This window comes from Puma concolor, chromosome A2 (genome assembly GCF_028749965.1).
Source record: "Puma concolor isolate L17-30 chromosome A2, mPumCon1.1.hap2, whole genome shotgun sequence".
In the NCBI taxonomy this organism is placed as follows: domain Eukaryota; kingdom Metazoa; phylum Chordata; class Mammalia; order Carnivora; family Felidae; genus Puma; species Puma concolor.
Genome location: NC_141668.1, coordinates 68,762,592 through 68,775,157, shown reverse-complemented (window position 1 = coordinate 68,775,157; position 12,566 = coordinate 68,762,592). Strand labels below are relative to the sequence as shown.

The 12,566-nt window shown below is 41.1% G+C and overlaps 1 protein-coding gene and 1 long non-coding RNA gene across 2 annotated transcripts in view; one reads left to right on the top strand and one right to left on the bottom strand.

Annotated features, from left to right (window-relative positions):
* UMAD1 (UBAP1-MVB12-associated (UMA) domain containing 1) overlaps window positions 1-12,566 on the top strand; it is a 223,378-nt gene that overhangs the window by 98,827 nt on the left and 111,985 nt on the right. The gene's annotated exons all lie outside the window — the stretch shown is intronic.
* Window positions 9,286-12,566, bottom strand: part of LOC147583249 (uncharacterized) — a 208,609-nt gene continuing 205,328 nt past the window's right edge. Inside the window, exons 5-6 of the long non-coding RNA XR_015246804.1 lie at window positions 11,008-11,150; window positions 9,286-10,385 (exon numbers count right to left, since the gene is read on the bottom strand). This is a non-coding gene — a long non-coding RNA (uncharacterized LOC147583249). The remainder of the gene's footprint in view (window positions 10,386-11,007; window positions 11,151-12,566) is intronic.

Sequence of the window (12,566 nt, the reverse complement as noted above, 5' to 3'; positions counted from 1 at the left end):
GATGATTGATTAATAAAAAAGAGGATAGTATTCCTCTGGATTTTGTGAAGTTTGTGGTATTTTCAGTTGTTTACAATTTAACTTTTGGTCATTTTTCTTATTCTGCGTGTGTTATCATTTGTATCTAATTTTGTGTTCCTAACTTTGTATTCTTCATCTTTAAAAGGGCTCTAAAACTGTAAGCTTCAGACCCCACACCACCTGTCTGTAGTTGATAGTTTGTAATGTGAAAAAATATCATGCAGCACACGTATTCCCAAATGCCTAGCATGAGACGTAGAAGCTCCCTCCCCCACCCCCCATTTCTCAGCTCAGAAGAAAACCTGTAAGAAAGGTTTAACTTTTCTTGTGTATTTTCTTCAGATGTTTAGATCTGTTTTGTCCAATAAAGTAGACACTAGGCACACGTGGCTATGGAGCCCTTTAAGTGTGACTAAGGTACTGAATTTTTAACTTAATTTAAATTCCATTTAATTTCATTAAAATTTAATTTAATGAATTTAAATTGAAATGTGACACCACTACCCAATTCACTGATTAAAAATACTGCTAAATATGTTTAGAACAACTTGGGTATGTTAATTTACTTCAGCCATGAATTTTATGAAATCTATATGACACTGGTGTGCACCTTTGCTTGTGTGTGTGCACGTGCGCGTGTGTGCACATGTGTGATGCGTATACACTTTTTTCCACAAAGGATAATACTCTGCATACACTATTCTACATCTTAGCTTTTTAACTTAATTATATGTTTTGCTCACTAACTTACAGATATCTCATTTATTAGCTGCATAATATTCTTTTCTATTTGTATGATCTTTTTTTCCCACATAGATGCTGGAGTGATTTTTTAAATAATTTTTTTAAGTTTACTTATTTATTTTGAGAGAGACAGAGAAGAGAGCTCGGGCAGGGGATGGTAAGAGAGAGAGAAGGAGAGAGGAATCTCAAGCAGGCTCTGTACAGAGCCCGATGTGGGGCTGGAACTCACAAAACTATGAGATCCTCACCTGAGCCAAACTCAAGAGTCAGATGCTTAAGCGACTGAGCCACCCAGGTGGCCCCGGAGTGACTTTTTTTTTTTTTTTAATTTAAGTGAGATCATGTCACTCCTGTGTTTAAAACCCTTCCATGGCTTCAGATCACTCTCAAAATAAAATCCCAAGTCTTTAGTATGTCTCTAAGGCCTGACCTGCTGTGTCCTCTGTCTGTTCTTCTGCTAAGTTCAGGGTAGCATGTGCATCTGTTAATGTGTAGATGGGGATTAAACACAGGTACTTGAGTCTTTTTTAAAAAACTCTTCAGGAATGTCACCAGTAAAACAAAGTCTCTTTATTAATCAAATGTAAAATCTTACTTAGTTCCTCACTTATCTGACCACCACCAGCTCCTCTTAAAGCAAAGAAATCCGGTGTTTTCCTCCCCAATAGCACTCACTGGAGGAAAAATAAACCTTGTTAACCAGAGTAAAAAATGTTGCAGGCACTCTGTAATCAAGAGCACATTTGAGGGAGGAAATGGTGTTATGGCAGATAGTTGAAGTACACTGTGTCTTAAGAATTTGGTGCTTCTTTATTGCTAGATTAAATTTCAGAATTGAGAGTCTAAATTTTCCTTTTCACATCTGGTGACACTTTTTTTAATCAGTGTGCAAAAGGAGAAAAATCTGTCTGCCTTCTCTCCATGCCTCTAACTGCCGTCCAGCCTATGCCAGACTTAAGGAAAAGCCTTTTACGTTGGCAAGCAAACTCCAAAATGGTTTCCAAGCCTATTAAAAGTAAAGGAAGAGTTTTGCAGAAAAACTTTAGGAAAAAAAATTTTTTTATTGGAGCGGTACAAAATAAGAAGCAACTTTTAAAATTAAACAATGAAAAGTAAAAATGTGTTGGCTCACAGTGCGTGTAATGTTGCTGTTCTGGTGCCACCAGAGTAAGGCAGACTCCTGTGACCTATTAAAACTTAAAATTTAGGAATGTAGAATTTTGGAGGATTTATGATTATTGACAGCTAAAGGGATTATGGTGCAAGGTACGGTGATAGTTAGAAACACATGGACTGGAGCACATTTATCACTGAATGAATGTGCTGGATGAACAAATGAATAAACAAGGGAACCATGTTGCTTTCAGTAAGTAGGGTGTGTTAAGAGCATCGTGGGCTGGGAGAAGGGGACTGAAGAAATCAGGAAAGAGTGAAGCAGAGAGAAAAGAATATGAAGTGATTGCAGAGAAGCAGTGAGCTCTAAACTGAGGGTGGTATGAAATAGGACGCCAGGGGGTGAAGACAATGATTGAAAAATGAAAAGATAGCCATTTATGTGTGAGTCTGGGCAAGTGGCCACTTCACTTTGAAGTTACTAGAACTTTTCAGACTCTGGTTTTAATGAAATCAGGAGTGAGGGCATGTGGAGGACTGACCGAAAACAAGCTCGTCAAGGTGTTCAGAGAAGTTGAGAATTAAAGTGTAAGTAGGTCTGGTCGGAATGTGTTTAACACTGTTCATGAAGAAAGTGACAGAAAATCCAGCTGATCCTGGCTTAGCTGAAAAGGGGCATTCATTGTCTCTCATCAAACAGCCCATGGCTTGGGCTGACTTGAGGCTTGTCCTGATGCAGGTTCTGACAATGGTCCTCGTTGTGGAGGGCTGATACTCCTCTGGCAGATGGATGGCTGTAGCTGTTACATAGTTCTTTGGTGTATGTGCTAGTCCCTATTGCGTCCCACACTATGGGAGTGTCTTGATCAACAAATTTTTAATTTTAATGTTGAATTATACATTTCCATATAGTGTTGAATTTTAACCTTTTGGTTAAGCACTTTGTGGGTCCTGTGCAAGTAATCCTTGCCAACCGAAGATGGAGAAAATATTCCCTTACTTATCTTAACTAAAGAAGACCCAGCTGTTGGACCAATGACATTTAGAGTTCTAGTCTGCTCAGAATTCCTTGTAGGTTTCTGGGTGATGCTGTGTAGCGCAAGTTGGGACCACTGGCTTACATGCTGCTGAAAGTCTTCCCAGGATTGCTGGGTACTGCCACATCGCGGGGTACCCGCTCACCCCAGAAGACATGACGAGTTTGACTGAACACCTGCATATTGACCGGTTTTGTGGCAAAGTAATATGCATTAAAAGTTTTTGTTTTAAATGAGTAAAACTTTGCCTTTCTTTGAGAGAGGAGTTATTACTTGTATTAAGAGAGAATGATAAGAATGTATTAGTGGTTAGTTAAAAAAAAGAAAGGAAGTTAGGAAGGAAGGGAAGTAGAAAGGGAGGGAGGAAGGTAGGAAGGAAGGTAGATAGGAAGGTAAGTAGGAAGGAAGGAAGGAAAGTGGGAAGGTGGGAAGGTAGGGAGGAAGGAAGGATGGTAGGAAGGAAAGAAGGTAGGGAGGAAGGTAGGAAGGTAGGAAGGAAGGTAGGAAGGAAGGTAGGAAGGAAGGTAGGAAGGAAGGTAGGAAGGAAGGTAGGAAGGAAGGTAGGAAGGAAGGTAGGGAGGAAGGAAGGTAGGGAGGAAGGTAGGGAGGAAGGAAGGGAGGAAGGAAGGGAGGGAGGAAGGGAGGGAGGAAGGGAGGGAGGAAGGTAGGAAGGAAGGTAGGGAGGAAGGGAGGAAGGAAGGTAGGGAGGAAGGAAGGTAGGGAGGAAGGAAGGAAGGTAGGGAGGAAGGAAGGAAGGAAGGTAGGGAGGAAGGAAGGTAGGGAGGAAGGAAGGAAGGAAGGGAGGGAGGAAGGTAGGGAGGAAGGTAGGAAGGAAGGTAGGGAGGAAGGAAGGGAGGAAGGTAGGGAGGTAGGAAGGAAGGAAGGAAGGTAGGGAGGAAGGTAGGGAGGAAGGAAGGTAGGGAGGAAGGTAGGGAGGAAGGAAGGTAGGAAGGAAGGTAGGGAGGAAGGGAGGAAGGAAGGAAGGTAGGGAGGAAGGTAGGGAGGAAGGTAGGGAGGAAGGTAGGGAGGAAGGTAGGGAGGGAGGTAGGAAGGAAGGTAGGGAGGAAGGAAGGAAGGTAGGGAGGAAGGAAGGAAGGTAGGGAGGAAGGAAGGAAGGTAGGGAGGAAGGAAGGTAGGGAGGAAGGTAGGGAGGAAGGTAGGGAGGAAGGAAGGGAGGAAGGAAGGGAGGAAGGAAGGAAGGTAGGGAGGAAGGTAGGGAGGAAGGTAGGGAGGAAGGAAGGAAGGTAGGGAGGAAGGAAGGAAGGGAGGAAGGTAGGGAGGAAGGTAGGGAGGAAGGGAGGAAGGTAGGGAGGAAGGGAGGAAGGAAGGAAGGTAGGGAGGAAGGAAGGAAGGTAGGGAGGAAGGAAGGAAGGTAGGGAGGAAGGAAGGAAGGTAGGGAGGAAGGAAGGAAGGTAGGAAGGAAGGAAGGAAGGTAGGGAGGAAGGAAGGAAGGTAGGGAGGAAGGAAGGAAGGAAGGTAGGGAGGAAGGTAGGGAGGAAGGTAGGGAGGAAGGTAGGGAGGAAGGAAGGTAGGGAGGAAGGTAGGGAGGAAGGAAGGAAGGAAGGTAGGGAGGAAGGAAGGAAGGGAGGGAGGAAGGAAGGAAGGTAGGGAGGAAGGTAGGGAGGGAGGAAGGTAGGGAGGGAGGAAGGTAGGGAGGGAGGAAGGTAGGAAGGGAGGAAGGTAGGAAGGGAGGAAGGAAGGAAGGGAGGAAGGAAGGAAGGGAGGGAGGAAGGAAGGAAGGGAGGGAGGAAGGAAGGAAGGGAGGGAGGAAGGAAGGAAGGTAGGGAGGAAGGTAGGGAGGGAGGAAGGAAGGAAGGAAGGTAGGGAGGAAGGAAGGAAGGTAGGGAGGAAGGTAGGGAGGAAGGAAGGGAGGAAGGTAGGGAGGGAGGAAGGGAGGAAGGAAGGGAGGAAGGAAGGAAGGGAGGGAGGAAGGAAGGGAGGAAGGAAGGGAGGAAGGGAGGGAGGAAGGTAGGGAGGAAGGAAGGCAAGAAGGTAGGAAGGAAACTCCAGAGAGGTGTCTCTTCATAAGCAATGATCAATTATATTGGGTAGTCAAGGTGTCTTCTTAGATTCTGAGGTTTTGAAACTCCTTAACTTCAGGACTCTTGATCCTTTATTTTTGACATTGTTGCACACTATGAGGTATCCAAGATGTGAGAAAATAAAATTATTCCAGATGGTGCCTCTTTTTCATTTTTTAGAATGTTTCCATCTAATCCTCTCCCACAAAAGAAAAATTCCCCTTGGAATTGCTTCTGTTATTATTTGTATTCGTTTTTAACCTTGACAACCATGTGGACATAGTACAGGTGGTTTTGTAGGAGAGCGATCTATAAAGTTCTTTGTGCTGTGCTGCAGAAGGGGAAATACTTCAATCACCACAGCAAAGCTGCTTTAAAGTAATTGAACATGTTTTGCAGCCAGATGTAAATGAAGTAACTTTTTTTGAAGATGGGTTAATTTACAGATATCTGATCATTATACTTTTGGGTAGACAGAAAGGCAGAGTAACACTGATTACGTGTCGGGGTCTGGCTAGGTTCCCAGCTCCACCACTTGCTAGCTGTGTGGCCTTGGCAAGCCCTTTCGCCTCTCTGAAATGAACATGATAGGAGTCCCCACCTTGTAGGGGCATTCTGCGGATTGAATAGAGAATGCGGAGAATGCAGATAGCTCCAGGCTATCCGTGCCTGCTACACAGTACGTTCTCCTTGAATCCTAGTTATGTTGTTGATTCTGCTGCTGCCATCATCCCAGGAGGTGCAGCAGGGTCTTGGTGGTGTTTGATCTTACCTCCTTTGGGTCCATCCAGAGTGAAGGCTTTGGGGTTGTGAGGCACTCTTAGAAATTAACATGCGGGGTGCCTGGGTGGCTTCATTGGTTAAGCATCGACTTTGGCTCAGGTCACGATCTCACCGCTCTTGAGTTCGAGCCCGACATGGGGCTCTTTGCTGACAGCTCAGAGCCTGGAGCCCTCTTCGGATTCTGTGTCTCCCTCTCTCTGCCCCTCCCCTGCTCGTGCTCTGTCTCTGAAAAATAAAGAAACATTAAAAATTTTTTTTAAAAAATTAACATGCAAAAATTGAGGGAAGGGGCTGGAGTGTGATTTATTTAAAATTGTTTTAAAAATGTGTTTGCTTATGTGGGTTTTTTGTTTGTTTTTGTTACATTATTTTGAGAACCAGAAACTTCTTTGCTTCCTGTCTCTCATATCATAGCCTATCCCAGTGGTTTTGAACCCCTCAGCAGTGGGGTTGACTTTACAACTGTTATTTCTCTGTTTTATGCAGAATTTTTATAGTGACTATCTCAAAAGACAAAAGTGGAAGAGAAGTTTTTATGGGTCTCTTGCTCTTTTTTTTTTTTTTTTACCTTGTAATATTCTTTTTGTTTAAAAAAAATTTTTTTTTTACATTAATTTTATTTTTGAGAGACAGAGACGGAGCACAAGCGGGGCAGGGGCAGAGAGAGAGAGAGAGGGAGACACAGAAACAGAAGCAGGCTCCAGGCTCTGAGCGGTCAGCACAGAGCCCGACGCGGGGCTCCAACTCAAGAATGGTGAGATCATGATCTGGGCTGAAGTTGGATGCTTAACCAACTAAGCCACCCAGGTGCCTTACCTTGGAATATTCTTATAAGATAATAAAGCTTTACAGTTATAAAGTAGAATACAACATGCATCCATGTCCCCGCCACTAGGTTCAGGAACAACATTATGGATGGATACCACAGAAGCTGCTTGTATACACCTTCAACCCCTAGAGAGGTAGCCACTCATCCACATGCCATTTTCTTATACCGCATACTATGTATAATTCCAAACTATATATAGTATTGTTTTCCTAATTTTAAAAGTTTATATAAGTGCTGTCGTTTTTGTTGCCTTCTGCTACAATTTGCTTTCTTTACATAGTGTTGTGTTTGTCAAATTCCTCTATGTTGATGGTAACTCTCAGTCATTTAAGCTGTTGTAAGGTATTTCTGTGCATGAAGATAGCATAGTTTATTTATCCCTTCTCGTGGCAGTAGACATTTACACACTCTCTCTCTTACAGACCATGTTGCCATCAGTGTTTCTTTTTTTTTTTTTTTTTTTAATTTTTTTTTTTCAACATTTATTTATTTTTGGGACAGAGAGAAACAGAGCATGAACGGGGGAGGGGCAGAGAGAGAGGGAGACACAGAATCGGAAACAGGCTCCAGGCTCTGAGCCATCAGCCCAGAGCCTGACGCGGGGCTCGAACTCACGGACCGCGAGATCATGACCTGGCTGAAGTCGGACGCTCAACCGACTGCGCCACCCAGGCGCCCAGCCATCAGTGTTTCTGTACATGTTTTACTTCACAGATCTATGTAGCTGAGGTTTTGTTTTGTTTGTTTTTCTACAGGGAGTGAATTCTTTTTAGTCTGGTCACATTTTGTGGGCCTCATTATTTTCGTCATCAAAATAAGTCTGAACTACATCTTTTCTGTCTTTTCTAGCTCAAAATTACACTTTTTATATGGGTTATTTAAACTGGATCGTTTGAATCATTGGATTTTAATTAGTATAATTTCCCAGTCCCATTAGTGTGTCTCTGCAGTATTTTCTGTAGGATATAAATTTTACTGATGGAAGGGAAAGTTCCATTTTGAACATTCTTGAGGACAAAATATATGCAGTATTAGAAATTATCATTAAGCATGATGACACAAGACACTCAATTTTTCTACCCAGTTTTGTTTCTTTCCTGGAATCCAGAGTAATTACAAAAGCTAATAATTTAGAGTAAACATGACTCTACGCATATGTAAAATATGTTGTCTACACGTAGATCAGTCCCTGTACTTGATTTCTCCAGAGTTCGAGTCACATTGAATATTTTGTTTCCTCTTTAAACTTGAGTGAGAATTCATATGGCCAAAGTATTCTACTATTCCCTTGGCCTTTTTCTCTCTTCTTCTTACATAAATGAAAACCTAGTGTAAGGTGACGAATAGGCAAAGTCCTATAACAAAGAAAAGGGTACTAGAAAATCTGAAGCAATGAGAGATTAAGCCTGACTCAAGGGCATGGAAAGGATTCTTGGGAGAAGGGGAATTTCAGCTGGGCCCTAAAGAATGAAGACCTTGTAGGTCTGTGACAAGCAGGAGAAGTGGGGACCCTCCAGATAGCCCATCTGCCAGCTGACTACCAATATCTGAGAGACTATTCGCACTACTACAGAGAACAGAAGTGCTCAGCTCTTTCCAAATTTCAGGCCCACAGATTTGTGAGGTCTGATAAAAATTGTCCTTGTTTTAAGTGCTAAGTTTGGAGTAGTTTGTTATGTACCAGTACTTCACAGGAATACCTGCAAAAACCGAGGAGGGGAATACTTTCTTTTTTGCTTTTGTTTGGTTTGTTTTGATGCTTGCTGAAGACAGTATTTAGTCATCCAAAACCTCTTCCCAAAATATACTACTGAATGTAATTTAGAACTTCTAGCAGGAAGACAGGGTTTGGAGAAAATTCCAGGCAGAGGAAATGGCATGGACAAAGATAGCAAAATAGGAAAGGACAGGATATACGGAAGGCAGACAGTAATTAGTTGTGATCGGGAGTAGGGTGTCTCTTGGTTAGTAGTGAATGATTAGACTGGAAAGGAAGATTAAGGACATAGTATGAAGGGCCTTGAGCATGAGGTTGAAGAGACTATGACATAGAGCCACTGAAGGCTTCTGGGAAAGCAACGTTATACTAGTGGAACTTTTCTTTGGGAAACTCTTCAGATACTTATGGGATAGACTCAGGTGTGGAGAAATAAAGGGATCAGGGTGGAAGCTGTTGAAAGATGTCATAGGAGTCGGATCTGTCATGGCTGGAGCCAGAATGAATACTAGAATACAGGTGGGAAGCATTGTGACCAGAGCTACCACTGACCCGCTCAGTGCATTCTGGGAATTAAAAAGATGCCCTGTCTTTAAGACATTTTACTTCCATCTGTTAGAAAATTGTTGTAATATATTTACTTAATTACAATAAGAGACTTGAATGCCATCTACTGGAAAATTAAACCTATGCATCTATAATGTGAACACTCCTCCCTGTAGATGTGGCACTCTGGTGCAGTACACAACCTATACTACCATATCTGCAACCGTAATCATGTGGGTATGAGTGATAGGACGTGGTAACTGGTCACATTAGTTATCAGAGGGAAAAGGAAGAAATTTCAAGTCTGATTGGTAGGGAAATTGGTAGTAACATTAGTATAACTGGAACTTATTCTTGGGGAATAGGTTCATAAAACAATTATTCTAAACATGGAAGATTCCACAAGTTCTTCATTTTGTTCATTGATCCCAGTATTTTGCATTTACACAGAATTCTGTCTTTTCTTCTGGAGTCTCAGCTTTCCACCCTTTGTGACATCTGAGAATGATTACCAGTCACCTCGCTCTTTTGGGTTCCGTTCACTCCCTCTCTCCCCTGTATCTTTTCCTTCTTTCCTGATCATTGCTTCTCAGTCTCCTTTGCAGGCCCTTTTTTCCCTCAGATTTTCATTCTTACTGCCTTTGCATACAGTGGATGCACAATAAATGTTTGTTGAATTACATTGCCTTTGAAAGATTAGTTTCAGGTTTACTGAGAGACTGACTCTTTGGTGCTAGGGACTAAGGGTGTGCCAGAATTCAGAAAGTAGGAACATACACTAAATACAGTTCCTTGTTTTAGAATCTGTTTTCTACACAATGGGTCACTCTTTGTTGGGGAATTCCTGTACTGTTGATCTGTTCATCATTGTTCAGTAGTGGCAACACCAGGAGAACAAATTCTTAATATTGGCTGTGTCACATGGGCATGTATAATTCAGAAAATACTTTCAAACCAAATAATGAAGCTTCCCTGTCTTCTAATTTGGGAAGGATGAAAACTTACCTTTCTTTTTTCTTTTTTTTTTTTTTTTTAAATCTCGACTTTTGTACAAGTAGATTAGTGATGAGTTAATAAGCAAGATCACATTTAAATATTTTCATTTGAGGTTGCTTATTAACATTCTTAACCCTACCACCTGCACCTGCCCCCCAACCCATTCACCTAGGTTACTTTTGCTTTCATTTTTCATGGGGCTTGTATGTCAAGGGAGATCCAAGAACTTTGCTCTTCTGATACAGCTTTGCAAACATGTGTTGTGTGTCTGCTTTGTGCAAAGTGCTGTGGGAGGCTTCACTGAAGATACAAAGGTTTCAGATTGCTTCTGCCCTTCAGGAGAGACTGGCTTAATGGGAGAAGTAGACACATATGTAACTGCTCCAGGGCAGGCGATGACAAGGGTCATAATATAGTGCAGACAGAGCCAGGACCCCCTGTGTAAACATCACTCTAAGACTGAGCCACATACGTGACTTGCCATATTTCTTTTCTGAATTGTACACGTTTAACTCGTAACTTACCTGAGTTGGATTAGAATGTGTTTCCTTGAAAGATTCTGAAGTCAGAAACATACTCTGAAAATTAAGATTTAACAGAATTTAACTAAAAATGCATTGAATAACATCGACTTGATTCTTAGAAATTTTATTTGATTAAGTTGCTTTTAAGTTGGTACTATCCAAAGAAATTAGAGAAAACTAGAGTGATATTAAATAAGCAAGGATATAAAACCGGCCTTATGTTTATGTGAGCCCAGTATTTAGGAAATAAATACCCTGAAATTCCCTAGCCAAATTATATTTTAAAATATGTTTTGAGTACAGGCAAAAGAAAATTACAAACAGCACAGTAGGAAAAAATGTAACTCCCATAAATACAGTGAGGTAAATGTAAAATACTTGAATGGGTTATTGCTGTTTAGTTAAGGTGCCTTAGAGTTAAGTAAAACCAATGACAGTTTTACAATTACTGGAGAACCAAAGCCATGTGAATTTAAAAATGTTAAATGTACTTAAGGTTTGAAATTTAAACAAAAAGTTACTTTTGCTTTTTAAAAAAAGTCCTTTCTTCTACATTAACTCAATCCCGCAGAAAAGAATGAGTGAAAATGAACCAAGTATACGTATTAAACGAAATACAAGCCGCTGAAGAATCATTTTAACTTTTGTTTAAAGCTAGTCACAAAACGGAGCGTACGGTTTGTGTCCTAAGTAAACAGTGCAGCTTTACTGACAACGTGATGGCTTGCAACTTTTATTTAAATTCATTCTTCTGACCATGAAAAATGTAGCTTCATGGAGGCATATCCCCTAGTTTTCCTTGGCATCTTCCTTAAAAACCTAAAATCGGAAACGAACAGTATGCCCACCAGTTTTATAGGTGATAGTAAATTGGAAAGTATCTCAAATAGCGAAATAAGAGAAGTACCTCAAAGATGCTTAAAAAGATTTGAAAGTATCACAGGAAACAGTAAGATAATACATCTAAGGGCAAGTAATCTGAAAGAGATATTCAATGGGAGAAAATGCTTAGTAATGCTGAAAGGGAGCCAACGTGCTATCAGACAGCAAAGCAGGTGTAAGGTTGCAATGGGATATGGCAGGCACAAAGACCTGTTGCCACTTGGGGAGCCATCTTGCAAACTCATTACGGTAAAAAGAAAGGAAGCAGAAATCTCTTACAAACTGACAGTGTCAAGAATACATTTGTCCTATACTAACCTCCAAACTTCCAGAAACAGTAGCCACTGATGTTGTGAGTCATTTGGAAAACAGAAATTACAGTGTTTGGATTAGGGAAGAATTGACCTCAAAAAAAAAAAAAAAAAAAAAAAAAAAGAAGGTTTTAAAAATAAAAGGTCTTACCTTTTGTTTAAGTAATAAAACAATATGAAGTTACATGATGGATATAAGCAACTTGCTGAAAGACAAAATTGTTGAGATTAAATTGAGACCATAGAAGCTGGGATTAGTGTGAACACTTTTATAGGCAATTCTCAACATCTAGGCCAATTGTGTAGATTACAAAAGAGCATCATAGGGCAGTGATGGGAGCTGGGTCTCTTGAAGCAAGTTTGGAGTTCATGAAGAACTTCACTAAGTAACAGTGCCAGAATTGATTAGAAACAGCATGTTCTCGCAATGAGGTAGTATTTCTACTGTTGTCTATACTGGTCAGATTACTCTGCCTAATTGTTTACAATCTTTGGTTCAGTGCTTATAGTCTAGGACCATTTAGATGTCTTTGCCAGGGTACCCTGCCCTTTCTCTTAGCACCTTTTTTGATCTTGGCTTCTAGAATTTCTTTGACTGGCTTAACTTCTTACCTCTGCAATTGGCCCTCTGCTTTCAGAGCACTTCCTTCCCTGTATACACCTGTTATTTTGTCTCAGCACTGATCATATTTGTCTCCACCTGTCACTGTTTGCTAGTGCTGACCCATCTTTGCTGTAATTCTTATTATCACTACTTTTCTTAAGGACACGTCAAATCAGATGTTTTATTGGCTTCTTAAATTTAAATACTCAATTTATTGAGGCTCTGTTCTCAGTCTTCCCATTCCCAATCTAACCAATCCACAGCTTTCCACCTATGCTGGTGAGGACAGCATCTCACTGATCAAAAGGCTGAACTCCTTCTAACCCTCACTATATCCTATCTTTCACCATTTTGCCTTTTATGTCCCTTCTTTTCTGTCCCTTTCTTCTGGTAGCCAAATTCTTAATCGGGTCTTGAGATCTTTCTCTCAAAATATTC